Below are 14912 nucleotides of genomic sequence, written 5' to 3'. Positions count from 1 at the left end.
TTCACAGAACGTGGGATTTATTGCTGAGAAAGAAAGTGAAATGATTGTTACTTTATCTAGTAAAACAAATGTGTCCTTCCCAACAGAGATGATAATTCCTTCTGAACTGAATGCTGATAGATTTTACCACTAAATATGTAATTTTCAAAAAAACTCAGATCCTATTTCAGCATCTAAATCAAGCTCTTGTAATACTTGGCTACCAGCTGCTGTTCCCAAGGACTAGATGCAACAAATTAAAACATTTTATTTTTTTCCCTTTCGTGTCTAAATTGGTATCTTTAGGTGCTGAGCTCATTCAAAGTTATAAGGTATTTGAACGAATAATGGTAAATTGCACTTGGAGAGCTGCTAAAAAAAACCTGGTGCATATTACAAATTGAAATGGCAGCTTTTTAGCACTGCTGTTTTACAAAGTAAGTATCCCCAATTAGTCCCCTAAATCTTGATTTAGGCACCCTTCTTTATATCATGTGTGTATAGATATAGATGAAGACACAACACTCATAGGTACCCATTTTAGATCATCAGTGCATAAAAGCTAACGTGACTAAAATAAGCTATTACTAAATAATGAGCTATTTCCACTTATTTGCTGCAGAACTGTTGTGCTGAGAGGTGGACATTAGGAGGAGCACAGGGAGCCTGCGTGCTGACTCTCTCATGTTATTAAGTAAATGATAAAGAAATCATCTGAAAAACTGAACACTTGTGCAATAGCTTTTTGGTGAAAAGACTGTTCTCTTTACTCAGGAGGGTCTTCTCTTTTCAGTAGTAAAGGTATAACTGGTGATTAAATCCAGGCTAGCAAAAGAGCTAGAGATTAAGGGTTGTATCAGCAACCGAGGGTCTGTCAAAACAGACAATATGGATATTTAGTGTTACAGAAAGTCTCTCGTGTATAATTGGACTGTTTACTGAAGAGAAAGAAATGAAAATGAGAAGGCATTAGAATAGTACATATAATAATATAAAAAATGCAGATGAGGACTTGTGTAAACCCTCTTCTCTGCTACAGAAGCGAGGGGAAAACCTGTGAAATCAAAACCACTAGCAGTAAGAAGAGTTACAGAAGGATATAAATCCTCCAGTTTGGGGCCTCTTGATGATCCTCTTGACTTAGGGCCCTTGCATGGCCCTGGCACATACAGGGCGATTTTAAGTGACTGCATGTTCTTGTGTACCCACCTCATAAGGGGATTTTTCCTCTAGAGATGTTTTGGTCAGTGCTAAGGATGGGATGTCTGACTGGACAGGCAACTGCTGAGGAACCTCTTCAGAAGGGATCTCGAGGACCTGTGCAGTTTGTCCATCGTTGCAAGCATTTGATTTTGATTTAAAATATGTGAAAATACCTTGATAGGTTCAACCTATTTACATTGAATAATCAGGTAGGTACTTGGACTGACATCTCTTCAGCTGAGCTCTCTTCTCCTGCTGCTCTGAAAAGAGCTGAGCTCCAGGTCAGTACTGAAAAAATCTGAAGCAGATGGAAACTGGAGAGCAGGAAGAGGAAAAAAGAAATCAAAATTGGCTATTTATAGTCATCTCCAAATTCGCTTGATTTTGGGGTATGCCTGTGGTGGTTTGTGATGGGACGTGCTTAGCTTGGAGACAACATCAGGAGAAAACTCACCAAAGCACACGTCTGATATGATCTGCATAATAACATGCATCTAGTGTGCATAAAGACAGTTTCAGCTGTTTCTCATGCAGAAAGGCAACTGCATTTAGGGACTAGGCCACCCACTGCCAGGAGAAAAATGCTTGAATCTTCAATACCTTTGATTCATGGGCTTTAGGAGGCAAGAATTGTACTGTGGCAGCAGGTGCCTGGGAAGCATGCTAAATTTCATACCCCTCATCCTCTCCCCGTCTCCCACATCCTGCTTCTAAGCTGAAGCTTCTGTAGCTGAAACTTTTTTTTCCTGCTACCTCTGCATAAATTGCCTATTTTCCATTTTGACAGGAGTTTTGCTGAAAAGTTATTTTCCCCTTGTCTCTGCTGCACTGATGATTTTGTAGTTGTCCTTTCCTGAAATATCCAAGTTAATTTTGTAGCTATTGAACAGTGCTGTGTAAATGTAGCTTTATAACCTTTAACCACAACACAACACCCTCATCTCTGTAATCTCCGCCTCCTGTACCTATTCTTGAAAACTGCCAGAAGCAATGTTTCTGCCTTATAAATCTGAGCCTTTAAGATAGGTAGGCACTGCTACAGCTGAAGCTGTCCATCTGACTGATTTTCTGATAACGTCTTCTTGATGTATTTCTGGTAAACAGTTTTATTTGTAGGAGATTACAGTCATAGTAAAAGTCCAAATAGTGACAAAATAGTTATGAGAGGCAATGCTGGAATTTCCACTCATTTTGCATTTATCCTTAACCTCAAGCTAAGCTTGCTGCCAGTGATTTTTTCACTACCTTCTAAATACAGACCATGAAGAGAATTTTGTTCTGACTGAAGTCCCACACCATCAATTAGTATAGAAGAATACTTTCCTTGACAGTATTTGATTCCCTAAAATGAACAATATTTTTCTGAGTCCTCTGCCTGCAGAGAAACTGAGTCTGCACCTGTGTGGAAAACAACCAGTATGTTTTCATGTGAAAAACCCTTAAACGTAGCAATTACATAAGCCAAATTGTGAGTGGGTGTGGTTTATTGGTGGCTGCATTTATTGTACCTTATCATCCGCAGAAAATGAATCATCTGATATAGAAGTGGCTCTTCAGGGACTTCAGCATGCGGTTGGAACTGCAGAATTGAGTCGATTCTCTGAAAGATAGGAAAGAGATCCCTTAGAATATAGTTGGAACAATAATATTGAAAACAGTGATTTTCTGTCAGGTAATTAAGAAAAAAGTATTTATATTTGGGTACTTAGGCACCTAGAAAGAGTCCTGATTTTTCCATATGGTAACCCTGAGAGCTGTGTCTTGTTAACACATCTAAAAATCAGGCTGCTTATGTTGATTCTTATGTCTATTTCCAGAGCTGGCTGAATCAAAGGATAGGGGCAGAAGCGCCTTCTCTTTGGAGAAGGAAGCAGGGCACGTGTAATGGCAATAGAGACATAAAGATCCACATGGGCCCATGGACTCACTGTCAGACTGGTGTGGCAAAATATGCTGGCACAGCTTTTGTGAAGTCCTGATTATACTGAAGACCGAGGCTCTATCCGTCCACATGTGTTTAAAGTATGTCTTCAGAGTCTTGCTGGCATAGAGCAGCTTGTTTTTCAAAGCAGACATGTTAATCACAGCCAAGGAGAGAGTAGGAATTTGTCCCTTTCTACCTGTCTCCTTTAGATGATTTCCAGACTTCCATCTGAGCTATGTGTTTACGTTTCATTTCTCCTTACTCCTCATTGTGATTTAACTCCATGATTAACTGCTCTTTTTCTGTTACATTTCACAATGTTTAAATAAGGGTGGTACTCAAACCTCTTACTGTTTCCTAGAAGATGACAGAAGACTTCTGGTACGCTTGTGATGTGAGATCAGAAAGTATAGTTCAGGGAAAAGGATTCTAAATTACACTGTTGTTTGTAGTGTATTGAAGTGTGAGAAGTAAAGGCAGGAAGTCCATGCAGATATCATTTTGTGATTCAGTGGTTGAATTACTTAATGACAAAGCTCTTCTTGCCAAATTTTGATGTCCTCTTGCCTTCACAATGTCGGCACTAATCAGATATTTATACTCACTTTACGTAAGGTATTGTTCTCTTGTCACTCTTGGATCAGCAATACCTTTCAGGAGAGAGACAGCCTCTTCTTACCTAGTTTGCTCAGTGATCTAGTTGAATGCATACTGAAGTACCACTGACAGGCATTTAACTAGATCACTGAACAAACTACATTAACAGGTTCTTTCTCTCTCATCTAGCAAGGCAGACATGGTCACACAACTCTGAATAGTAAGGCTTTTGAGGAAAGAAGAATCTCTCCAGACTAGAATAGGCCAAATGTAGTTCAACTGCAAAGCCATGCCCAGAGTGCAATATTTACACCCAGGGCAAAAGATGTGACTACTGCTGCTTGAGCTAGCATTTTATAAAATTAACAGAATTTTCATCTAGCAGATTTATTTAAACTCTGGTGAAGAGTTGGATGCTATATGTCAGATTATTGGTTAAGCTGGACAAGTAGGAGAACTGAAAAAATAGGGTATTTTTAACAGCTATTGTTCCACATTATAGGTTGTCTTCAATAGTCATCTGATTCTATAATTCAGTTTATTCTAGTGTGTTGGTGTTTTCGTTTGTTTTGTTTTTTTTCTCATCACCATTTCAATATTTTTTTTTGTAAAGTGTTAAAAAGAAAACAAGAACGCCAATCTTTCTCCCCCAAAAGTACTGAAGAAGCTATTCGTTGTTCATTTTTTCCACTTTTAATTATTTTATGGTCCTGTTTTTAAAAGCAACTATGTTAAAGAAAAAAAGACAGCTATGGCACTTTTTGCACTTAATTCTATCTGTCAGTTTCCTATGATGAAACACAGTTTATACTGGCCTTCCTCCTGTTACCTTTGCAGTACTAGAACAACAATAGGAGGTTTTCAGTGAAATTGGACCCAGTCGTGGAGCTGCTAAATACTAGAGAGCATCATCCAGTTATGAAGTCCCCCAAGTGGAAGGCTGAGAGAGTATTACAGGGGAGCATCATACATTGATATATTGAAGTCTTGCTCTTACTCTTTCTTAAACATCCATTTATGTCTGCAGCTGTACACAAGGTATTAAGTTAGACAGGATTTTTTTTCTTACACAGAAGTGCAGTTCTTCTGTAGGCTGAGTAGGAGACTGCCTTTATGTTGAGCAATGTCAAATAAATTCTGCCAGCAGTGGCTATCTGTAGAAAACTGGTCTGGTTTTGTTACAGAACATTAACAACAAAAAATAATCAGGAAGGACTTTATCATTCGTGATAGAATAGGCACTTGGAAAAACTTGCCTTTTTAGTTTTAATTTCAGTGTTTGGTTTTCAATTTAGATTCCAATATTGGTCTACAGAACTTATGTTTTCACCTGTAACATGAGAACTGTGCTTTGAAATAAATAAGATACAGTAAATCTGAAGTCTTCATTTTAAAGTTGTATTTCCACTAATGTCCAGAATGGCACCAGAAATTCACTATTTACATTTTACTCTTAAATGTCCATTCTTCAGTGCTAATTGACTCTACACTTCGTAATCCTCTATTTCCATTTCTTCATACATCTACCTGTTCTGAACATAACTCATTTGTATGTCTTCTGTAGAGTTTCCACAGGTGTCCTCCTCCTCCTCTGTGGAGTAAATGGTGATGAAAAATTTATTGTGACAACTTGCCTACTATTTTTTAATTTATCCAAATTCAGATATTGTTGGAAATTCACCAGATTATTATTATTTTAGGAGGAGCAGGGGAGGGGAAGAAGATTAAAATTTGGCAAAGGAAGTTAGTTGAATGGGTGTGGACATCAGGACCATTGCAGACTAATTTTGCTGTTTTTTTCCTTGTGGTTTTAGTCAGTTTAGGGAAGCTGAGGAGTGATTTGGGAAGCACGGTGTGTCAAAGGTAATGTTCAGCTGAAGGTTATCAGTATATCATAGTCTGGGTTGCCAAATACAAGTCACTTTACCAATTAGTGTGAAACTCAGGGATTATGGTGTACTGATTACCAGCTGAATGCTGACTTTGTCGATACAGACAATGGCTAGAATGATGATTTTCTTAGGATAGATTTTTTTTCTATTCAGTTTATTTCTAGAATATTTACTTGAGGCTGGACAATGCCTAATGGTTAGACAATGAGGTGAAGTAAGGCAACTCATGTCACTGACTAATCCAGATGCTCTATGCATAGGATTTAGCAATTACCTCACACTCTATATTCTTTTTCTGCTCTAATTTTGTGATCTTCAAACCTGGATTTTTATTATTTTGTCATCTGTGTCAATTCTTCCACTGAATAATTCACAAATCCCCTTTTAATAAATGAATACTAATGATTAGCTAATACATCAAAGAATGCTGATGTAAAGATTTCTCCATAATTGCCACCAAACCACTGGCAAGTGTGGTGAATCAACTATTTTATGTCTTATACTTTAATATTGAACATGCTGAATTTTATGGACTAACTGAAATAAAAATAAATGACAAGGAAAAACCCTTTATGTAGCTGAAAATGCAAATTGAATGGATTTCAGAAGTTTATGTATTCCTGATTTCTTGTTCAGAGTAGCAAGGTAATGCCACATTAAAAGTGGTGGGAAAAGAATTACTCCAATGATATTCAAAACTCATGGTTGATTTAATTTATACACATGTAACAGTAATACTTGAGGACTCCACATCTAAGCACAAATAACTTTAGATCCAAGGTTTGCTCTTTGTTTTATATAATATATATATATCAGGTTACCTCAATGTATTGAATAAGCAGAGTAATTCACAGTATAATTTGAGGAGAAACTCAGAATTTTTGCCTGGAGCATATACAATATTTCCAACATTGATAGTATTATGTATGTGGAAATCCAATACTGCAATGAAATCAAGATACTAGTACTGTATCTAGAGTCTTACGTACTCCATGAAACAAGTTGCTTTGCACGTTCTAACTGTACACAATTTAACTAAATTTACATACTGAAATATTTTACCTGAAGAGAGATTGCTGGATGTGGTGTTCACACACCAATTGCCTAATATGTAGGGTCTATAGTTCAATACCTTTGAAAGCAATGACAGTGAAATTGCATTAGTGGACCTTTTTCCTTTGTATGTGTTTAAAGATAAATAAAACAGCTTAAGAATGGTATTTCTGGAGAAGCAAAAATATTATGGACCCAGACTGGGGAGACTGAAAAACAGAAATTACAATTAAGCGCTACAATCAACATATTTTGAATGTAGGTCAGATTTCAAATGCTCTAATGTTTGAGCATTGGTTGATGAATAAGGCTTAGTTATTCCAATGAAGCTTACCTAAGCCTCTCTTGCACTTGAACTTAAATTTTTATTCTCTCATGCATTAGTTGCAAATAAGCATCCTGGAATAAAAGAGAAACAGGTGCTCAAAAATATTTCAGTTGAAATTATTTTTATTGAGTGAAGAAAGGGAGTTAAAATATTTGGACTGGTTATTTTGGAGTGCAATCAAAACTCTGATTTTACTGTTACCATTTGACAGGCCATGCCCACTAATTTTCCACACCTCAAAGTGAGGGTAAATATGATACTAAGATTCTAGAATTGCAATTTCAGTCTACTTCTTTTCTTCATGCCAATTTTATTCCAGGCATGGGCATCCTCTTCCTGATCTTACTTTCCTTCAGAGTCATTAAGCTTTTCTGCGAGATGGATCCTTCCAGCTGATCAGAACGCCATGTTCTCTGAACACTGGTGATCTAAAACTAAGTTCAAACTTCAAAACTTCAAGATAAATGGGAAACCTGACATACATTTGTTTTTTTCCTTCTGTAACACCAACAGGACAATCTCCGTATTCCCAGGGCATAGGTAAAGCAGGGGAAGGTCAAGCAGATTCCATTCTGTATGGTGCATACATAGAAAATGCATGGTTATGTTAAGAACTTGAAAATTTTTCCAAGAACAACTGGGGTCTTGAGTCGCTCTTGTCTTTCTGCCACTCTGGATCATATTGGGTAATGTTTCGTGAAAACACATCATGTGCGAAGTAAAATTCTTTGGATATACTTAAAATCATTTAGGTTGCTTATGCCATGAGAAGATGCTGATACAAGCGATGAAGACTATTCAGATTATTTTTTTTTTTAAATAAATGTGTTTCTGAGGATAGGTCTTACATTATTAGAGTGACTTGCAAGGTGAGAAAATCAGAGTGAGAATACTGGTGACTACTATACAGCAGTGCTTACTTGTAAAGATACATGTTAATACATTAAAATATTTAATATTTTTTTGCATAGTTAGTAATCTTTCTATTGCCTCTTTCTTGTCTCCGTTTTTTAAAAAGAAAGGAATAACATGGCTGTCACAATAGAATATTTTTCAGCAAGAAAACTAATCTCCTGTGTCGCCAAACTCCCTCAGCAACTTGAGAGCTATACAAGGCCACTTCTTAGCAACAAAAGGGACATTTTTGTCCTTGGATGTGTACAGATGGTATTCAGTGAAGTACACAGAAGCCAAGGCATGTCTTAGTAGTAGAAATAGCTGAGATTTTTGGAAGATTATGGTTAGAAAAGAAAAGCAGTCTATTTCTTTCATTCCTTTATAATTGGTGTGACTGTTGGACACTGGGGAAGCACACGCAAATATATAACAATTCATACTATGCAGTAGGATTACAATTGAAAAAGGACACAAAGACGTGGAGAAAGAGAGAGTCAGTCATTGTTTGTCTGCTTGGTTAAGGAAAAATATCAAGCCCTTCCCTCTGCTTAAAAATAGTCCCACTGGTATCAGTACATTGCTCTCCAAGCTGTAACACAGGGAGGAGTAGGGAATGTCCCTTCCACTGGATCTGACCATTCTGGTTCTCCTGCCCTGCTAAGGTCATCTATTTATTTTTTGTAAACTAAACATTAAAAGATGCCGTGTCTGAGGAAGAGCCGTGCCTGACTCACCTTTGCAGCAAGCAGCACTAAGGTAAACCCTGGATGGCTGGTGTGCCTGCTGCCAGCAACAACAGTGTTTTGTTGGTAAGAAGGCAATGTGCACAGACTAAAAACACAGTAATTGCAGTGCTGACCATTTTTGCTGGATTTGATAATTATCAGCTGAAATATCTGTTCTTTCCTCCTTTGGGAAAAATGTGTTTGACTGTTGGTGTTTTTTTTTCCCTTTTTTTTTTTTCTTTATTTTGTGAGATTTAGCATGGCAGTTTACACCCTAAATGAGACATCCATGTGTTTCTAGGTTCTGGCAATAAACTGACCTGTAGGACTACTAACTAACAGAACCTTTATTCTGCACCTCCCTGCCCTCCCTCCTCCCCCTCCCCCCTTAAAAATTAAAATGGCTGCAGTTGAAAATGCAAATGCTATTTGCAAGATTGCATTTTTTAAGGATAATTTGTGTTTGCATTTATATATGTATGCCTTAAATAGCCAGTGCTCTAGTTTTTTTAAAGTCTTAAACAAAAATATTACAGCACGATAGTGTGCCTTATTGGTTACCAAGGGTAACATGAAGTATGGGTTTAAAGGCATTTCTGTTGGCAGTCCGTACGTTTTACATTTTCTCTTGGATGATGCTAGGTGACATAATGTTTGCACTATGTCAGATTTTGAGATGTTCTCTTTAAAGGAAATAAAAATGAGTTAATTGGGTATCATTGAAAATCAGGAACTGTGCATAAGGAATTTATACCCGCACATTCCCCATGTTCTCTCTCCAACATTAGAACAAGTTAAAATAAATAACTCATATTATATACAATAGTTTCTGATATACTTGCACCTGAGCTAATATGATAACTACATAGCTTGAATTAAGTTGTCTCTAAGGTAAAACTAAAATAGTTTCCTAATCCCAATATTGCAGAAAGCAAACTGGTAACATTTTAAAATCTTTGTGTTGAAAGCTGTCTTTACCCCAGTCCAAAGCAATATCTTTATTCCATTTTTACCATGTTCACCTTGAATTTTTGTGAAGCTGATACATTTTGGTTATTAAGTATAAATCATGGTGTACAAAACTGATAATATTAATTTCTGCAATGTAGGTACCACTGGTACAAGCTGTTCTTTTCTGGATATTACTTCTTTGGATGAATTTGGTTAGCTTCTATGGAAAATCTAAGATTTTCTAGGTCTTTCTGTATTAGGTTTATGTGGCAAGGTTTTGGTAGTGGGGTCTGAAGGGGTGGCCTCTGTGAGAAGAATTCAGAAGCTGCCGCATGGGCCAGTAAAGGCCGATTTTATCTGTCCCTAGTAGAGACCCGCCACTGGCCAGAGACAAGTCAATAAGCGATGTTGTTTGTGCTTCTGTGAGAGCAGATTTAAGCAAGGGGGAAAAAAAATACTGCTGGGCAACAGCAACTGGGAGAGCAAGGAGCGAGAAGCGGCCCTGCAGGCCCCAAGGTCAGTGCAGCAGGAGGGCAGGAGGTGCTCCAGGCACGCAGCACAAGTTCCCCTGCGGCCCGTGGAGAGGCCCCTGGTGGAGCAGGCTGTCCCCCTGCAGCCCATGGGTCCCACACGGAGCAGATCTCCACGCTGCAGCCCGTGGAGGAGCCCCCGGTGGAGCAGGTGGATGTGGCCTGGAGGAGGCTGCGGCCCATGGAGAGCCCCCGCAGGAGCAGGCCCCGGGCCGGAGCTGCAGCCCGTGGAGAGGAGCCCACGCAGGAGCAGGGAGTCTGTCCATGGCACGGAGCCGTGTGGGAGCAGTTCTTGAAGAGCTGCTGCCTGTGGGCAGCCCCCGCAGGCTCAGTTCAGAAGGACGGCATCCCGTGGGAGGGACCCCACATGGAACAGGGGCAGAGAGTGAATGTGAAGGAGCGGTGGAGATGGAGGTGTTAGGGACTGACTACAGCCCCCATTCCCCTGCCCCACACGGGGGGGGGGGGGGAGTGTTTTTTTTGTTTGTTTGTTTCTCACTGCTCTAGCTTGTTAGTAATAGGCAATAAATTACATTAATCTCCTTACACTGAATCTGTTTTGCCCATAACGATAATTGTTGAGTGATCTCCCTATCCTTATCTCAACCCTTGAGCCCTTTTCATCATGTTTTCTCCCCCTTTACCTTTGATGAGAGGGAGTGAGAGCGCAGTTGTGATGGAGCTCAGCTGCCCTGCTGGGTAAAACCACCACACTCTCTCATGATAGGAGCTAGATGATATCATAAGTTAATGAGTTCACCATGACAGGATAAGGATAGGTAAGGATAGCAAAGTTTGATTTGTCATGTTGTCCTATACAACTAACAACCTTTTAAACATTTTTATCTGTAAACTGGAACTTATGTTACATATGGAGCAGACATGGGTTCAAATACATACAATAGTGGTAGCACCTTTTAGTGATCATCTCATTTACAACTGATATATGATATGGAGTTCCTGACCACTTGAAATTATTTTTTATAGCCCTCAATCTTCATAGATGATGCCTTGACCAATTCTCACTTGTGATTTATTTCCTGCATGCCTAGATGTTTTTCTACAGTTACACTGGATACTGCAGTTTTCAGCTGATAGACCAAACTGCTGCACAACACAACATTTTGGTGTTGGTTCCACCTTACATAGCCGTCTTATTTATTTGTTAAATGATCTTTAGGTGAAGTTTGAGCATTTTCTTTTGAAATGTCCAGATTCAAAATGTACACCTGCACTTGCTTGACTTCAGATGCTGCTGCTTTTTTGAGGCAGAGAAGGCTGCTCAGCTTTCCCAGTAGCTGGATGTCCTGGTTCCAGTTAGGACAGAGTTAAGTAGCTCATAGTAGCTGGTAGGGTGCTATGTTTTGGATTAGGATGAGAAGAGCGCTGATAACATGCTGATGTTTTAATTGTTGCAGAGCAGTGTTTACACCAGGCCAAGGACTTTTCGGCTTCTTGCTCTGTCCTGCCAGCGAGCAGGCTGGGGGTGCAGCAGGAGCTGGGAGGGGACAGACCCAGGACAGCTGACCCAAACTGGCCAAAGGGGTATTCCATACCATCTGGCGTCATGCTAAACAATATATAGGGGTGGCTGGCCGGGGTGGGGGGGCCGGCTGCTCGGGAATAGGCTGGGCATCGGTCAGCGGGTGGTGAGCAATTGCATTGTGCATCACTTGTTTTCTTACACATTATTATTGTTAATACTATTACCATTATCACTATTATTATTATTATTGTTATTATTATTTTCCTGTCTTAATAAACTGTCTTTATCTCAACTCACCGGCTTCACTTTCCCGTTTCTCTCCCCCCATCCCAGAGAGGGAGGGGGGAGGGTGAGCGAACGGCTGTGTGGTGTTTAGCTGCCAGCCGGGTTAAACCACAACACTGGACTGTGAATGAACAGTGATGCCTCCCTGGCTGATCTGGTATAGGGTCTAAGGTTGTAATTTGGAGTGGGCTTGGAGACACCTCATCCCCTGCTCTGGACTGAGCAGTTCCTCCTGGATGCATCTGTGTAACCTCCTTGTAGTGCAAGGAGGTTATTTGGATTTGCCACTTTCTGAGTCAGTCACCTTCTTTCCCTTATATACAGCCATTCAACATCTGCCTTGTGGTTCCACTGTTGGAGCTATGAATCATTATAAAGCACCTAGGCCAAAGATGCCTCCTTGAAACTGAAAAAAGGTGTCTATAAGAAATTAAGAGTCCTTCTCAACCTACCATACAAAACTCTTTTAAGTATTTGCCACTGTCTGCCAGTATGTAACCTGAAGGCTGTCGTGTTTAAAGCAGATTTTACACAGCACAGAGTGGAAAATACAATGCACAGGGCTTGGAGCATCAAGAATGAGAACTCTGTTACTCCACATATGAACACTAATGTCCCTCGGATGTAAGAGCAGTGGATATCTCAGAAGGAATGGATAAGACAACTGTCAGATGAACAGCTAGATTAAGTAACCTTCTGTGATTCTCTGACATATAACCATAGTATTAAATGTGACTATTCATAAATACCAAATGAGCTTTTTAATATTCCATGTTTCTCAGTCAGCTAGAGATCCTTGTTCTAATTCTCAATAGCTTATAGAAATCCAGTTAGTCAAATTATATTTTCAATGAATACAGAAGGTGAGCATTGCGTGTAACCTCTATCACCTTTTGGACTATTCTGCAAAACTGTGTCTTCCTGGATCTGTAAGTGTGGGCTTCTGACACTGTCAGCTGCATTCATTGTCAGTGAGCACAGGCACAGAAAATTTGACAGAATTAAATATTCTGAGAGCAGAGTGTCAACGTCAGATCAAATGCGAAAAATAATGTATAGGCAGGTTAGCAAAATACAGGCTTGCTGCGGCTTCTGGTAGAAAACAATGATCTGCTGCTGCCCTAATGAAGGTCCACAGGCCAGCAAGTAAAGGGCACGTCACCATTGTTAATTTACTTGAATGTCCCAGGAGAAGGCCAATATGAAACACTAATCCCCGTGAGAGAGAAATTACTGACGTGACCTTAGACCACATCAGAAGCGTGTCCGCATGTAGAATTCCTCTGGCAGTTTGTTGACAATTTGGAGTAAGGGCAGCATAATCCCTACATCTGTGAAGTCACTCTGCATCTTCATCACGGAAACTTTTCTCTCTTATTATTTTTTTCATTCTCCCCTACAATGGCATTATTGCTGTGGGTTTTTTTTCAGCTTTGCTATGGCATCTGGTATGGGCAAGAGTATGAAGGAGAGCATAGGCCTCTAAATAAACTATTTCTGAACTAGGCAAGTTTAGAAATCTGCCGCAAATGTGATTTGTGTCAATGAATATTTGGAGAGAAAGGCTGCTTGTGTGCAAGTGGGACATAGTGTTCCTGACAAAGTCCAATAGAGGACAAAAAGTGATATAAAAGCAACAAATTGCAATGCTTAGGATCTATCTTTCACCTGTTCAGGGTGCCATATAATTTATATGACTAAACAGGATAGCAAGCATTGAGTGTGCGTAATTGTTTGCCAATGTATTATGTATCAAGGACTACTTGCTGTAGGCATAGCCTCACAGTTCTATAATGAATAAGCCAATAAATTATTGGTTTGGGGAGTAATTCATCATCAGAAAAAGGGAAGAGAATTCTTCTCATTGGTTATTTGATGCAAATTCTTCACTCAGTCGTATTTAGTCATTTAAACACTAACCTAGCAGGGGGAAGACAAGACCTAGCATATGCAACAGTGAAAATAACATTTTTGTTAATCACTCTGAACATTTAAAGATTAATGAAGTCCTTCATCTGCATTAATGCAGCTATGGGTGTTCCTGTAACTACTGGTTCCCTGGCTGGTTTCCAAAACATGGAGTTTAATTTCTCTAAAAAGTAGAAAGAAAATCCTCTTGTGTTCTATACAGTTTCCCTGGTCAAAGCAGGTGTGATCCAGCTGCTGGCTACACAACTAGTACAGGCTCACTTCAGAATACCACAGAAGGCAAAGCCAAGGGATAAGAAAAACAACAACAAAAACCATAACAGATGCTGCCATCATTCCATCATTGTCCTTTTAATCACTTCCAGATTGGCTACCTGTGGGCTTCAGTTGCATTTTGGGCCCTATGAACTGGTGTGACTAGAAAATATAAGCTTTAATAAATTCCTGTTTAACAGGAAAATGGCAGCAACTGAAAATGGCATCATTACTTGAAACCCTGTGTAGGTCTGTAAGCTCTTGGAGGGCTGTCAAGTATTGTATTTGCCTGTACAGTTCCTGGTACAATGGGACATTGACCTCTGACCGGGATTTTAAAGTGTGACTATATGGCTAAAGATAATTAACACTAAGGCTTAAAATACGGAGATGAATGCATCTGTTGAATATTCTTTTGTGTTACTTAAATGAATTAGGTGAGGGCGATGCAGCAGGAGCAGAAGGGCGTAGTTTATCCAGCTGTTGCCAAAACAAGGGAGCTATACTGCAGTCCTCTCTCTCTCACACTCTTGTTCACATATGTTTGCTTGTTTGTTTGTTCTTACCTGTCTTTCTTTGGCAGTGTTGCTGTGTGCAGATGGTCCTCTTGAGTATTTTGCTCATTACTTGCCCTTCTTCAAGTCATGCAGAGAGTGGCCAACCTACACCTTCCTTACCTTCAAATATCCTTGGGTATTTGGGGTCATTGATAGATGGTGTTTTTACTGTAGTTCATCTGCAACAGACACTAAAAATATTTCGGGAGTTAGGTTGCTTTAGTGGTGACATAATGCCAACACTGTCACCTAGGTAATGGAACTAATCACCATAGCAACAAGACTTTATCATTCAGCCGCCCAAGCATTTTTGACAGATGG

The 14912-nt window shown here is 39.5% G+C and overlaps 1 long non-coding RNA gene across 1 annotated transcript in view; it reads right to left on the bottom strand.

The window, feature by feature from the left end:
* The window catches only part of LOC310897761, a 27052-nt gene extending 12140 nt beyond the window's left edge, over positions 1 to 14912 (bottom strand). Inside the window, exons 1-2 of the long non-coding RNA XR_014582574.1 lie at positions 14601 to 14912; positions 2691 to 2782 (exon numbers count right to left, since the gene is read on the bottom strand). This is a non-coding gene — a long non-coding RNA (uncharacterized lncRNA). The remainder of the gene's footprint in view (positions 1 to 2690; positions 2783 to 14600) is intronic.

This window comes from Anser anser (genome assembly GCF_964211835.1).
Source record: "Anser anser genome assembly, chromosome: 3".
Classification (NCBI taxonomy): Eukaryota; Metazoa; Chordata; class Aves; order Anseriformes; family Anatidae; genus Anser; species Anser anser.
Note: the sequence above shows the minus strand (reverse complement) of the source record. Positions and strands in the feature narration are given on the sequence as shown.